The sequence below is a fragment of the Triturus cristatus genome, chromosome 1_1 (assembly GCF_964204655.1).
Source record: "Triturus cristatus chromosome 1_1, aTriCri1.1, whole genome shotgun sequence".
Lineage (NCBI taxonomy): Eukaryota > Metazoa > Chordata > Amphibia > Caudata > Salamandridae > Triturus > Triturus cristatus.
In genome coordinates this window covers 1,248,958,926-1,248,971,176 of record NC_140579.1, presented here as the reverse complement: position 1 = coordinate 1,248,971,176, position 12,251 = coordinate 1,248,958,926, and positions in this window count along the sequence as shown.

Genomic DNA, 12,251 nt, shown 5'->3' with positions numbered 1-12,251 from the left:
GGGTCACTTGGGTTTTTGGCCCGGTGCTCGGCGGCCATCTAGGGAAACCTACCAAACCCATGCCTTTCTGAAAACTAGACACCCGGTGGCTTCCAGGGAGGTATGGCTTGCGTGGATCCCCCAACGTTTCCTTACTCAGAATCCCCTGCAAACCTCAATTTTAGCTGAAAAAATTACTTTTTTCACACATTTTGGGGTGGGAAAGTTGTGGCATCACTGGGCTCACACAAATTTAACACCACCCACCGTTCCCCCAGGTCTCCCGGTAAAAATGGTGCCTCACTTGTGTGGGAGGCCCAGTACCCGCGGCAGGCAAGGGCCCAAAACGTAGTGAGGCGACATCAAAATGGCCTATCACAAAACCACCTGGTTTTGCAAGGGGGGTCACTTGGGTTTTTGGCCCGGTGCTCCGCGGCCATCTAGGGAACCCTACCAAACCCACACATTTCTGAAAACTAGATACCCGGCGGCTTCCAGGGAGGAATGGCTTGTGTGGATCCCCCAACGTTTCCTTACCCAGAATCCCCTGCAAACCTCAATTTTAGCTGAAAAAATCACTTTTTTCACACATTTTGGTGTGGGAAAGTTGTGGCATCACCGGGCTCACACAAATTTACCACCACCCAACGTTCCCCCAGGTCTCCCGGTAAAAATGGTGCCTTACTTGTGTGGGAGGCCCAAGTACCCGCGGCAGGCAAGGGCCCAAAACGTAGTGAGGCGACATCAAAATGGCCTATCGCAAAACCACCTGGTTTTGCAAGGGGGGTCACTTTGGTTTTTGACCCAGTGGTCGGCGGCCATCTAGGGAAACCTACCAAACCCATGCATTTCTGAAAACTAGACACCCGGCGGCTTCCAGGGAGGTATGGCTTGCATGGATCCCCCAACGTTTCCTTACCCAGAATCCCCTGCAAACCTCAATTTTTGCTGAAAAAATCAGTTTTTTCACACATTTTTGGGTGGGAAAGTTGTGGCATCACCGGGCTCACACAAATTTACCACCACCCAGCATTCCCCCAGGTCTCCCGGTAAAAATGGTGCCTCACTTGTGTGGGAGGCCCAAGTACCCGCAGCAGGCAATGGCCCAAAACGTAGTGAGGCGACATCAAAATGGCCTATCACAAAATCACCTGGTTTTGCAAAGGGGGTCACTTGGGTTTTTGGCCCGGTGCTCGGCGGCCATCTAGGGAAACCTACCAAACACATGCCTTTCTGAAAACTAGACACCCGGCGGCTTCCAGGGAGGTATGGCTTGCGTGGATCCCCCAACGTTTCCTTACTCAGAATCCCCTGCAAACCTCAATTTTAGCTGAAAAAATTACTTTTTTCCACATTTTGGGGTGGGAAAGTTGTGGCATCACCGGGCTCACACAAATTTACCACCACCCAGCGTTCCCCCAGGTCTCCAGGTAAAAATGGTGCCTCACTTGTGTGGGAGGCCCAAGTACCCGCGGCAGGCATGGGCCCAAAACGTAGTGAGGCGACATCAAAATGGCCTATCACAAAATCACCTGGTTTTGCAAAGGGGGTCACTTGGGTTTTTGGCCCGGTGCTCGGCGGCCATCTAGAGAAACCTACCAAACCCATGCCTTTCTGAAAACTAGACACCCGGCGGCTTCCAGGGAGGTATGGCTTGCGTGGATCCCCAACGTTTCCTTACTCAGAATCCCCTGCAAACCTCAATTTTAGCTGAAAAAATTACTTTTTTCACACATTTTGGGGTGGGAAAGTTGTGGCATCACCGGGCTCACACAAATTTAACACCACCCACCGTTCCCCCAGGTCTCCCGGTAAAAACGGTGCCTCACTTGTGTGGGAGGCCCAAGTACCCGCAGCAGGCAATGGCCCAAAACGTAGTGAGGCGACATCAAATGGCCTATCACAAAACCACCTGGTTTTGCAAGGGGGGTCACTTGGGTTTTTGGCCCGGTGCTCCGCGGCCATCTAGGGAACTGTTAGAAATGGGATTTCTGGTTGGCTAGGGCTTGCGCCAAAGCCAGACAGAAACCACCACTCTAGTCAGGGCTGGGGAGTTACACGCCAAAGATAACCCCTGCTCACCCCCTTGGTAGCTTGGCACGAGCAGTCAGGCTTATCCCTGAGGCGATGTGTAAAGCGTTTGCGCGCGCACCCAGCAACAACACCCAAGGCCCACCACAAAGGAAACTCCACACAAGGTATTCTATAAAAATAACCTTTGTATTATACACAACACATTAGATAAAAACACACACTTTACAATGTGCCAACAGGCACGGGCAGAATTTACAAGGGATTATATGCACAGGGGACAGGGCCACATGGACCACTGTCAGGAATTGGCACTTAGAACATAGCACAAATCGCCAATAGTAAACATAGGACATAACACAAAGTAACTGTAGAGCACAACCAGTCTCTACTGGCGCAATAATGACCTCAGCGTCATCATACTAGCATCAGGTATAAAACCTATCCTGTATCTATCACAGGGGCATAAATCACATTATGCAATTCTCATTGGTCTAACTCATTAGACCTAGCCACCTAAGTATACCTACACTAGGGGCGTACATAACACAGGGAAGTACATTCTCCCTACCAACAACCTACGCAGGTAAAACAACCTCCTAGGCAGAAAAGACCACATCTAGAGGTACACAACACAGGGTGCGCAAAACATGCTATATACAGTACATTTCCTAGCACCCAAAAGCACATTAGCATGAATCGCAATAACACCTCAATCCCATTAGAGTCCAGGACGCACCAGAACCTAAACGTAGCAGCTGCCCACTACTTGCTGGGCAGCTGGGGACAAGCACAGGGCCTAAACGCTGCAGCTGGCACTAAGTGCTGCGCAGCTGTGGAAGGCAAATAGGGGCCGGGGCTCTCAAATGGCCCATGACACAATATCCAGCACGTTGGAGCCACCTAGCTCAGAAAGTCACTTGGGAGCGCACTGGCTCCTAAAATCAATATGCGCCCAACGTGGGAGCCATCTCTGGGCTCTGAACCAATAATTTCGCCTCAGTCTTTTTAGAGCGCACTAGCGCTCTTAACACACGCAATGCGGGGCACGTTGGAGCCCTCTAGGCTCTATAACCAATTTTGCCCGTCTCGTTGGAGTCCCCCTCAGGGGGCTCTGGGACCATAAAGATGGCCCCTTGACCGTGGGAGCGCCACTCGCTCTCTAGGAAATATCCGGTCCCGGTTGGAGCGACCCGCTGCCAAACGGGGCCGCTCCGAGAGAACTGTGCCTCGAGGGGCACCAACAACAAGGAGCCCCCACTTACCGGGCTCTTTTCTTCATCCGCGGCGGGGCAGGCACCGGCAATGTGCCTCGAGCCCCCTCCGCCTTTAGTCTGCCTTCGGCGCTGCCTGCGGGGCTCTCTCACCACAGGAGAGCTCCGTCCCTGGAGGCGCCGGTCCTCGCCCGGTCCCCCATCTCGGGACCGGGACTTCTCTGGTGGAGCCTGCGAGGCTCCGGGGGCAATGGCGGCACTTCCGCTTCCGTCCCGCGGCCCCGCCCACAACCAGGCGGGCCGCGGACTCGGCGGCAGTTGAACTGAAGCTCGGGCCGCGGCGGTGATTTCTCCTTCTATGATCGCGGGGTGGGCACCCGCAATAAAACAACCATAAGCGGGGTGGGCACCCGCAATAGGGATAATACGGCCATGAAGACGCAGGGTGGGCACCTGCATACAATTAGAAATAAAGGAATAAGCGGGGTGGGCACCCGCAACAGGACACAAGGCGGGGGAATCCCTACGCTGGGGATTCCCTCTAAAAAAAGATCGCAGCCCAGCGCTGCAGGCAGCAAAGAGAGGCGCTCGGGTAAACCAGGGAAGCGCTCTGCCACAGAAATGAAGCGCCTCTCAGCAGAGTGCAGGTACAGCGCCCACCAAGCGCTAGGGCAGCCTAGAGTCCATAAGGCTTAGTAAGGAAGCACAGCAAATGAAGTCCAAAAAGGTCCCAGAAGTCCTCCAGGTATCCAGGGCATCCAGGGGCTGGGCAGGGCCCAGGGAGGCAAGCCTTCCCCTGGGCCCCAGCAGCAGCATGCCCCTGGTAGATTCGAGTTTGGAACAAGAACCTTTTGTAAGGGGACACAGCCCCTTTTTATACACCACATCCCTTTGTTCTGGGCTCAGGGTGAGGGGGAAAACCAGTCGCAGCTGGTTGGGGAGCACCCTTGATGTGCTCAGCCCCTCACTCTATTCATTGGCAGGGCCAGGGTCGTCAGTCGCACCGCAGGGGGCGGGGCCAGCATTGTGTGTGGAAAACCCTGTCCTATTCAGGACCCAGGTGTACTCCTCCCACCCATCTAGCTGTTGATCTCCCCATTCACCACTGGGTGACTCATCCTGACTCTGGGGAATTCCCTAGTCCGTCACCTGACCTCACCAGCCAATCGCCAGACAAGCCACACATTTCAGACTGCACACTGAAGTGCCCACTTCTAGCAGTGGCACTTCCACACCAGGTACAGGCACGCCGCACACATCAACGCGCAGCATTCACTCACACGAGTCCGCACATACCAAACACGGGCCTGCACACCCCACGCATCAGGAACTACTGGGACACATACATTCCCCCATGCATTCCTATGGGAGGGCAGGCCAACCTCAACACACGCACGCACTTTACCCTGGGACACAGCGGTAAAGTGCGCAGAAACCCCAAAATCACTACACCATGTGATCCATAAAAGCAAAAAAAAAGGTTCAGGGGTGAACCTGCCAGAAGGGCCAAGTCCAACACAACCCCCTTCCAGCCAAAACGCAGGGCAGACCAATCACCACCGTGATGGTCTTCCCTGCTTGGGGCGATAGAACACGGACGCAGGCCCGCACTGCAGGGACACTCTCCGGCTCTACGCCATTCTCAATCAACATGGTTCCATCTGAAATAAAACAACCGAAAAGAACTCAGGCCCAACTAGGCTACCCCACTGGTACTACCTAGTTGTCCACGGCCAGGACCAGGCCCTAGGCCACCCAGATACCACTGGTCCTTGCCAAACCCAGAGTGGGGGGTAGTAACCCCTGGCATACAAGCCATTCTCCACTCTCCCTCTCAGTGTAGTTCCCAACTACCACTGATCCTTCAACCTAGGGTCCGCACCCTCAGGCTGACCAGAGGTCACGGGCAAGAATGCCCCACCCTACCTCTACTTCTGTGGTTCCGCACCCTCCCAGGGAAGCACCCACCAGAACACAACTCTCCCACCAGTTTAGGACCTCTCTCCACCAACTGGTCTACCACCTGGGATCCAAGGGGTCAGAGGCGAGGACTCCCTCCCTCTGCACCCCCTTCCACTGTAGAGCAGGGTCTCTTCACTTAAGATGAGCCCCACCTGCCCTCAGGACTACAGCTGCCCTTACGTCCAGATCCGGAAACACCGACTACTGGCTCCCCAACCGAGGGACGTACCCTTTGGTCAGATGCCTGGCGAACCAGGACTTAACGAGGGTGACCCATAACTAATGGGTCGTGTGACAGTCTGCCTGGCGCTGATCTCACGACCTCCTGTCCATCTGACAGTGCGTGCAGACCCCCCAGGACAGAAGTGGCGACACCACGGTCACTCAGTGGCAACACAGCCCTCCCGGCTGGTCCCTGACCTACTGGTTCCCACTGGGGAATCCCTCCCCCTCTCACCCCTCCCTCTGGACTTCCGCACCCTCCCAACTGGAGCGGTACCGCCAGACACCAGGACTACTGGAGCTCTGATTACAGACGCTCCACGTCCTCTAGACACTGGGAGATCCTCCTCAAGTGACCTATTGGTACAGCCTAGGCCCCCGACCTGATGTTCCCTAAAGAAACCATCCAGGCCCTGACACTGGGTTTCGGGCACCTGGAGACACGCAGTCCCACCCACTCCTTCTCCGCAGAGACAGGCCGTGAGCCCCTACACCGAGACCTAGCTGGGCTACTCTGAACCTCTTCCACCACGCTGGGCTGGAAGACACCTCAGCCACTACTTTTGGAATCACTCCCCAATGCAAGCTCCCTATCCCAGAGAACTCACACCCAATCAACCAGCAAGCTCCTTATTTCAGAGAACTCACACCATTCATCCACACACACACCCCCCAGACTAGTAAGACAGTTTCTACCGCCCCTGATTTCTCAACCTGACCACCACGTGACACAGGTACTATTACTCTGGGAACTGGGAATGGGACATTCACATTCATCCAGCGCATTACACATTCATCCCCAAACCCCTCCCAAGACTGGTAAGACAGTTTCTACCGCCCCTGACTTCTCAACCTGACCACCACGTGACACAGGTACCACTACCCCTGGAACTGGGAATGGGAATACATGCACTGGACACACATCTGCTGCCACCACTGGATCCCACCCTCTGGTGAATCCAGAAAACACAATGCACTAAGGGGGATGATCTACCCTCCCGAGCTAGGGACACCTAACTCACAGTGCACAAGAACACATTTCCAAAGAAATGACATTTAAAAGCAAACTTTAAAACAATAATCCCTATACCATGTGATTTATCTAAATGCAGAGTTTTGTAGTGCGGCCAGTTGCTGCTGCGGTACAGCGCAAACGCAAGTCCAAATCCCACCGCTCATCACCAATGTTAGAAATGGGATTTCTGGTTGGCTAGGGCTTGCGCCAAAGCCAGACAGAAACCACCACTCTAGTCAGGGCTGGGGAGTTACACGCCAAAGATAACCCCTGCTCACCCCCTTGGTAGCTTGGCACGAGCAGTCAGGCTTATCCCTGAGGCGATGTGTAAAGCGTTTGCGCGCGCACCCAGCAACAACACCCAAGGCCCACCACAAAGGAAACTCCACACAAGGTATTCTATAAAAATAACCTTTGTATTATACACAACACATTAGATAAAAACACACACTTTACAATGTGCCAACAGGCACGGGCAGAATTTACAAGGGATTATATGCACAGGGGACAGGGCCACATGGACCACTGTCAGGAATTGGCACTTAGAACATAGCACAAATCGCCAATAGTAAACATAGGACATAACACAAAGTAACTGTAGAGCACAACCACTCTCTACTGGCGCAATAATGACCTCAGCGTCATCATACTAGCATCAGGTATAAAACCTATCCTGTATCTATCACAGGGGCATAAATCACATTATGCAATTCTCATTGGTCTAACTCATTAGACCTAGCCACCTAAGTATACCTACACTAGGGGCGTACATAACACAGGGAAGTACATTCTCCCTACCAACAACCTACGCAGGTAAAACAACCTCCTAGGCAGAAAAGACCACATCTAGAGGTACACAACACAGGGTGCGCAAAACATGCTATATACAGTACATTTCCTAGCACCCAAAAGCACATTAGCATGAATCGCAATAACACCTCAATCCCATTAGAGTCCAGGACGCACCAGAACCTAAACGTAGCAGCTGCCCACTACTTGCTGGGCAGCTGGGGACAAGCACAGGGCCTAAACGCTGCAGCTGGCACTAAGTGCTGCGCAGCTGTGGAAGGCAAATAGGGGCCGGGGCTCTCAAATGGCCCATGACACAATATCCAGCACGTTGGAGCCACCTAGCTCAGAAAGTCACTTGGGAGCGCACTGGCTCCTAAAATCAATATGCGCCCAACGTGGGAGCCATCTCTGGGCTCTGAACCAATAATTTTGCCTCAGTCTTTTTAGAGCGCACTAGCGCTCTTAACACACGCAATGCGGGGCACGTTGGAGCCCTCTAGGCTCTATAACCAATTTTGCCCGTCTCGTTGGAGTCCCCCTCAGGGGGCTCTGGGACCATAAAGATGGCCCCTTGACCGTGGGAGCGCCACTCGCTCTCTAGGAAATATCCGGTCCCGGTTGGAGCGACCCGCTGCCAAACGGGGCCGCTCCGAGAGAACTGTGCCTCGAGGGGCACCAACAACAAGGAGCCCCCACTTACCGGGCTCTTTTCTTCATCCGCGGCGGGGCAGGCACCGGCAATGTGCCTCGAGCCCCCTCCGCCTTTAGTCTGCCTTCGGCGCTGCCTGCGGGGCTCTCTCACCACAGGAGAGCTCCGTCCCTGGAGGCGCCGGTCCTCGCCCGGTCCCCCATCTCGGGACCGGGACTTCTCTGGTGGAGCCTGCGAGGCTCCAGGGGCAATGGCGGCACTTCCGCTTCCGTCCCGCGGCCCCGCCCACAACCAGGCGGGCCGCGGACTCGGCGGCAGTTGAACTGAAGCTCGGGCCGCGGCGGTGATTTCTCCTTCTATGATCGCGGGGTGGGCACCCGCAATAAAACAACCATAAGCGGGGTGGGCACCCGCAATAGGGATAATACGGCCATGAAGACGCAGGGTGGGCACCTGCATACAATTAGAAATAAAGGAATAAGCGGGGTGGGCACCCGCAACAGGACACAAGGCGGGGGAATCCCTACGCTGGGGATTCCCTCTAAAAAAAGATCGCAGCCCAGCGCTGCAGGCAGCAAAGAGAGGCGCTCGGGTAAACCAGGGAAGCGCTCTGCCACAGAAATGAAGCGCCTCTCAGCAGAGTGCAGGTACAGCGCCCACCAAGCGCTAGGGCAGCCTAGAGTCCATAAGGCTTAGTAAGGAAGCACAGCAAATGAAGTCCAAAAAGGTCCCAGAAGTCCTCCAGGTATCCAGGGCATCCAGGGGCTGGGCAGGGCCCAGGGAGGCAAGCCTTCCCCTGGGCCCCAGCAGCAGCATGCCCCTGGTAGATTCGAGTTTGGAACAAGAACCTTTTGTAAGGGGACACAGCCCCTTTTTATACACCACATCCCTTTGTTCTGGGCTCAGGGTGAGGGGGAAAACCAGTCGCAGCTGGTTGGGGAGCACCCTTGATGTGCTCAGCCCCTCACTCTATTCATTGGCAGGGCCAGGGTCGTCAGTCGCACCGCAGGGGGCGGGGCCAGCATTGTGTGTGGAAAACCCTGTCCTATTCAGGACCCAGGTGTACTCCTCCCACCCATCTAGCTGTTGATCTCCCCATTCACCACTGGGTGACTCATCCTGACTCTGGGGAATTCCCTAGTCCATCACCTGACCTCACCAGCCAATCGCCAGACAAGCCACACATTTCAGACTGCACACTGAAGTGCCCACTTCTAGCAGTGGCACTTCCACACCAGGTACAGGCACGCCGCACACATCAACGCGCAGCATTCACTCACACGAGTCCGCACATACCAAACACGGGCCTGCACACCCCACGCATCAGGAACTACTGGGACACATACATTCCCCCATGCATTCCTATGGGAGGGCAGGCCAACCTCAACACACGCACGCACTTTACCCTGGGACACAGCGGTAAAGTGCGCAGAAACCCCAAAATCACTACACCATGTGATCCATAAAAGCAAAAAAAAAGGTTCAGGGGTGAACCTGCCAGAAGGGCCAAGTCCAACAGGAACCCTACCAAACCCAAACATTTCTGAAAACTAGATACCCGGCGGCTTCCAGGGAGGTATGGCTTGCGTGGATCCCCCAACGTTTCCTTACCCAGAATCCCCTGCAAACCTCAATTTTAGCTGAAAAAATCACTTTTTTCACACATTTTGGTGTGGGAAAGTTGTGGCATCACCGGGCTCACACAAATTTACCACCATACAGCGTTCCCCCAGGTCTCCCGGTGAAAATGGTGCCTCACTTGTGTGGGAGGCTGAAGTACCCGCGGCAGGCAAGGGCCCAAAACGTAGTGAGGCGACATCAAAATGGCCTATCGCAAAACCACCTGGTTTTGCAAGGGGGGTTACTTTGGTTTTTGACCCGGTGCTCGGCGGCCATCTAGGGAAACCTACCAAACCCACACATTTCTGAAAACTAGACACCCGGCGGCTTCCAGGGAGGTATGGCTTGCGTGGATCCCCAACGTTTCCTTACCCAGAATCCCCTGCAAACCTCAATTTTAGCTGAAAAAATCACTTTTTTCACACATTTTGGTGTGGGAAAGATGTGGCATCACCGGGCTCACACAAATTTACCACCACCCAGCGTTCCCCCAGGTGTCCCGGTAAAAATGGTGCCTCACTTGTGTGGGAGGCCCCAGTATCCGCGGCAGGCAAGGGCCCAAAACGTAGTGAGGCGACATCAAAATGGCCTATCACAAAATCACCTGGTTTTGCAAAGGGGGTCACTTGGGTTTTTGGCCCGGTGCTCGGCGGCCATCTAGGGAAACCTACCAAACCCATGCCTTTCTGAAAACTAGACACCCGGCGGCTTCCAGGGAGGTATGGCTTGCATGGATCCCCCAACGTTTCCTTACTCAGAATCCCCTGCAAACCTCAATTTTAGCTGAAAAAATTACTTTTTTCACACATTTTGGGGTGGGAAAGTTGTGGCATCACCGGGCTCACACAAATTTAACACCACCCACCGTTCCCCCAGGTCTCCCGGTAAAAATGGGCCTCACTTGTGTGGGAGGCCCAAGTACCCGCGGCAGGCAAGGGCCCAAAACTTAGTGAGGCGACATCAAATGGCCTATCACAAAACCACCTGGTTTTGCAAGGGGGGTCACTTGGGTTTTTGGCCCGGTGCTCCGCGGCCATCTAGGGAACCCTACCAAACCCACACATTTCTGAAAACTAGACACCCGGCGGCTTCCAGGGAGGTATGCCTTGCGTGGATCCCCAAACGTTTCCTTACCCAGAATCCCCTGCAAACCTCAATTTTAGCTGAAAAAATCACTTTTTCACACATTTTGGTGTGGGAAAGTTGTGGCATCACCGGGCTCACACAAATTTACCACCAACCAGCGTTCCCCCAGGTCTCCCGGTGAAAATGGTGCCTCACTTGTGTGGGAGGCCCAAGTACCCGCGGCAGGCAAGGGGCCAAAACGTAGTGAGGCGACATCAAAATGGCCTATCACAAAATCACCTGGTTTTCCAAGGGGGGTCACTTGGGTTTTGGCCCGGTGCTCGGCGGCCATCTAGGGAAACCTATCAAACCCATGCATTTCTGAAAACTAGACATCCGGCGGCTTCCAGGGAGGTATGGCTTGCGTGGATCCCCCAACGTTTCCTTACCCAGAATCCCCTGCAAACCTCAATTTTAGCTGAAAAAATTACTTTTTTCACACATTTTGGGGTGGGAAAGTTGTGGCATCACCGGGCTCACACAAATTTACCACCACCCAGCGTTCCCCCCGGTCTCCCGGTAAAAATGGTGCCTCACTTGTGTGGGAGGCCCAAGTACCCGCGGCAGGCAAGGGCCCAAAACGTAGTGAGGCGACATCAAAATGGCCTATCGCAAAACCACCTGGTTTTGCAAGGGGGGTCACTTGGGTTTTTGGCCCGGTGCTCGGCGGCCATCTAGGGAAACCTACCAATCCCATGCATTTCTGAAAACTAGATACCCGCCGGCTTCCAGGGAGGTATAGCTCACGTGGATCCCCCAAAGTTTCCTTACCCAGAATCCCATGCAAACCTCAATTTTAGCTGAAAAAATCACTTTTTTCACACATTTTGGTGTGGGAAAGTTGTGGCATCACCGGGCTCACACAAATTTACCACCACCCAGCGTTCCCCCAGGTCTCCCGGTAAAAATGGTGCCTCACTTGTGTGGGAGGCCCAAGTACCCGCGGCAGGCAACGGCCCAAAACGTAGTGAGGCTACATCAAATGGCCTATCACAAAACCACCTGGTTTTGCAAGGGGGGTCACTTGGGTTTTTGGCCCGGTGCTCCGCGGCCATCTAGGGAACCCTACCAAACCCACACATTTCTGAAAACTAGATACCCGGCGGCTTCCAGGGAGGAATGGCTTGTGTGGATCCCCCAACGTTTCCTTACCCAGAATCCCCTGCAAACCTCAATTTCAGCTGAAAAAATCACTTTTCTCACACATTTGGGTGTGGGAAAGTTGTGGCATCACCGGGCTCACACAAATTTACCACCACCCAACGTTCCCTCAGGTCTCCCGGTAAAAATGGTGCCTTACTTGTGTGGGAGGCCCAAGTACCCGCGGCAGGCAAGGGCCCAAAACGTAGTGAGGCGACATCAAAATGGCCTATCGCAAAACCACCTGGTTTTGCAAGGGGGGTCACTTTGGTTTTTGACCCAGTGGTCGGCGGCCATCTAGGGAAACCTACCAAACCCACACATTTCTGAAAACTAGACACCCGGCGGCTTCCAGGGAGGTATGGCTTGCGTGGATCCCCAAACGTTTCCTTACCCAGAATCCCCTGCAAACCTCAATTTTAGCTGAAAAAATCACTTTTTTCACACATTTTGGTGTGGGAAAGTTGTGGCATCACCGGGCTCACACAAATTTACCACCACC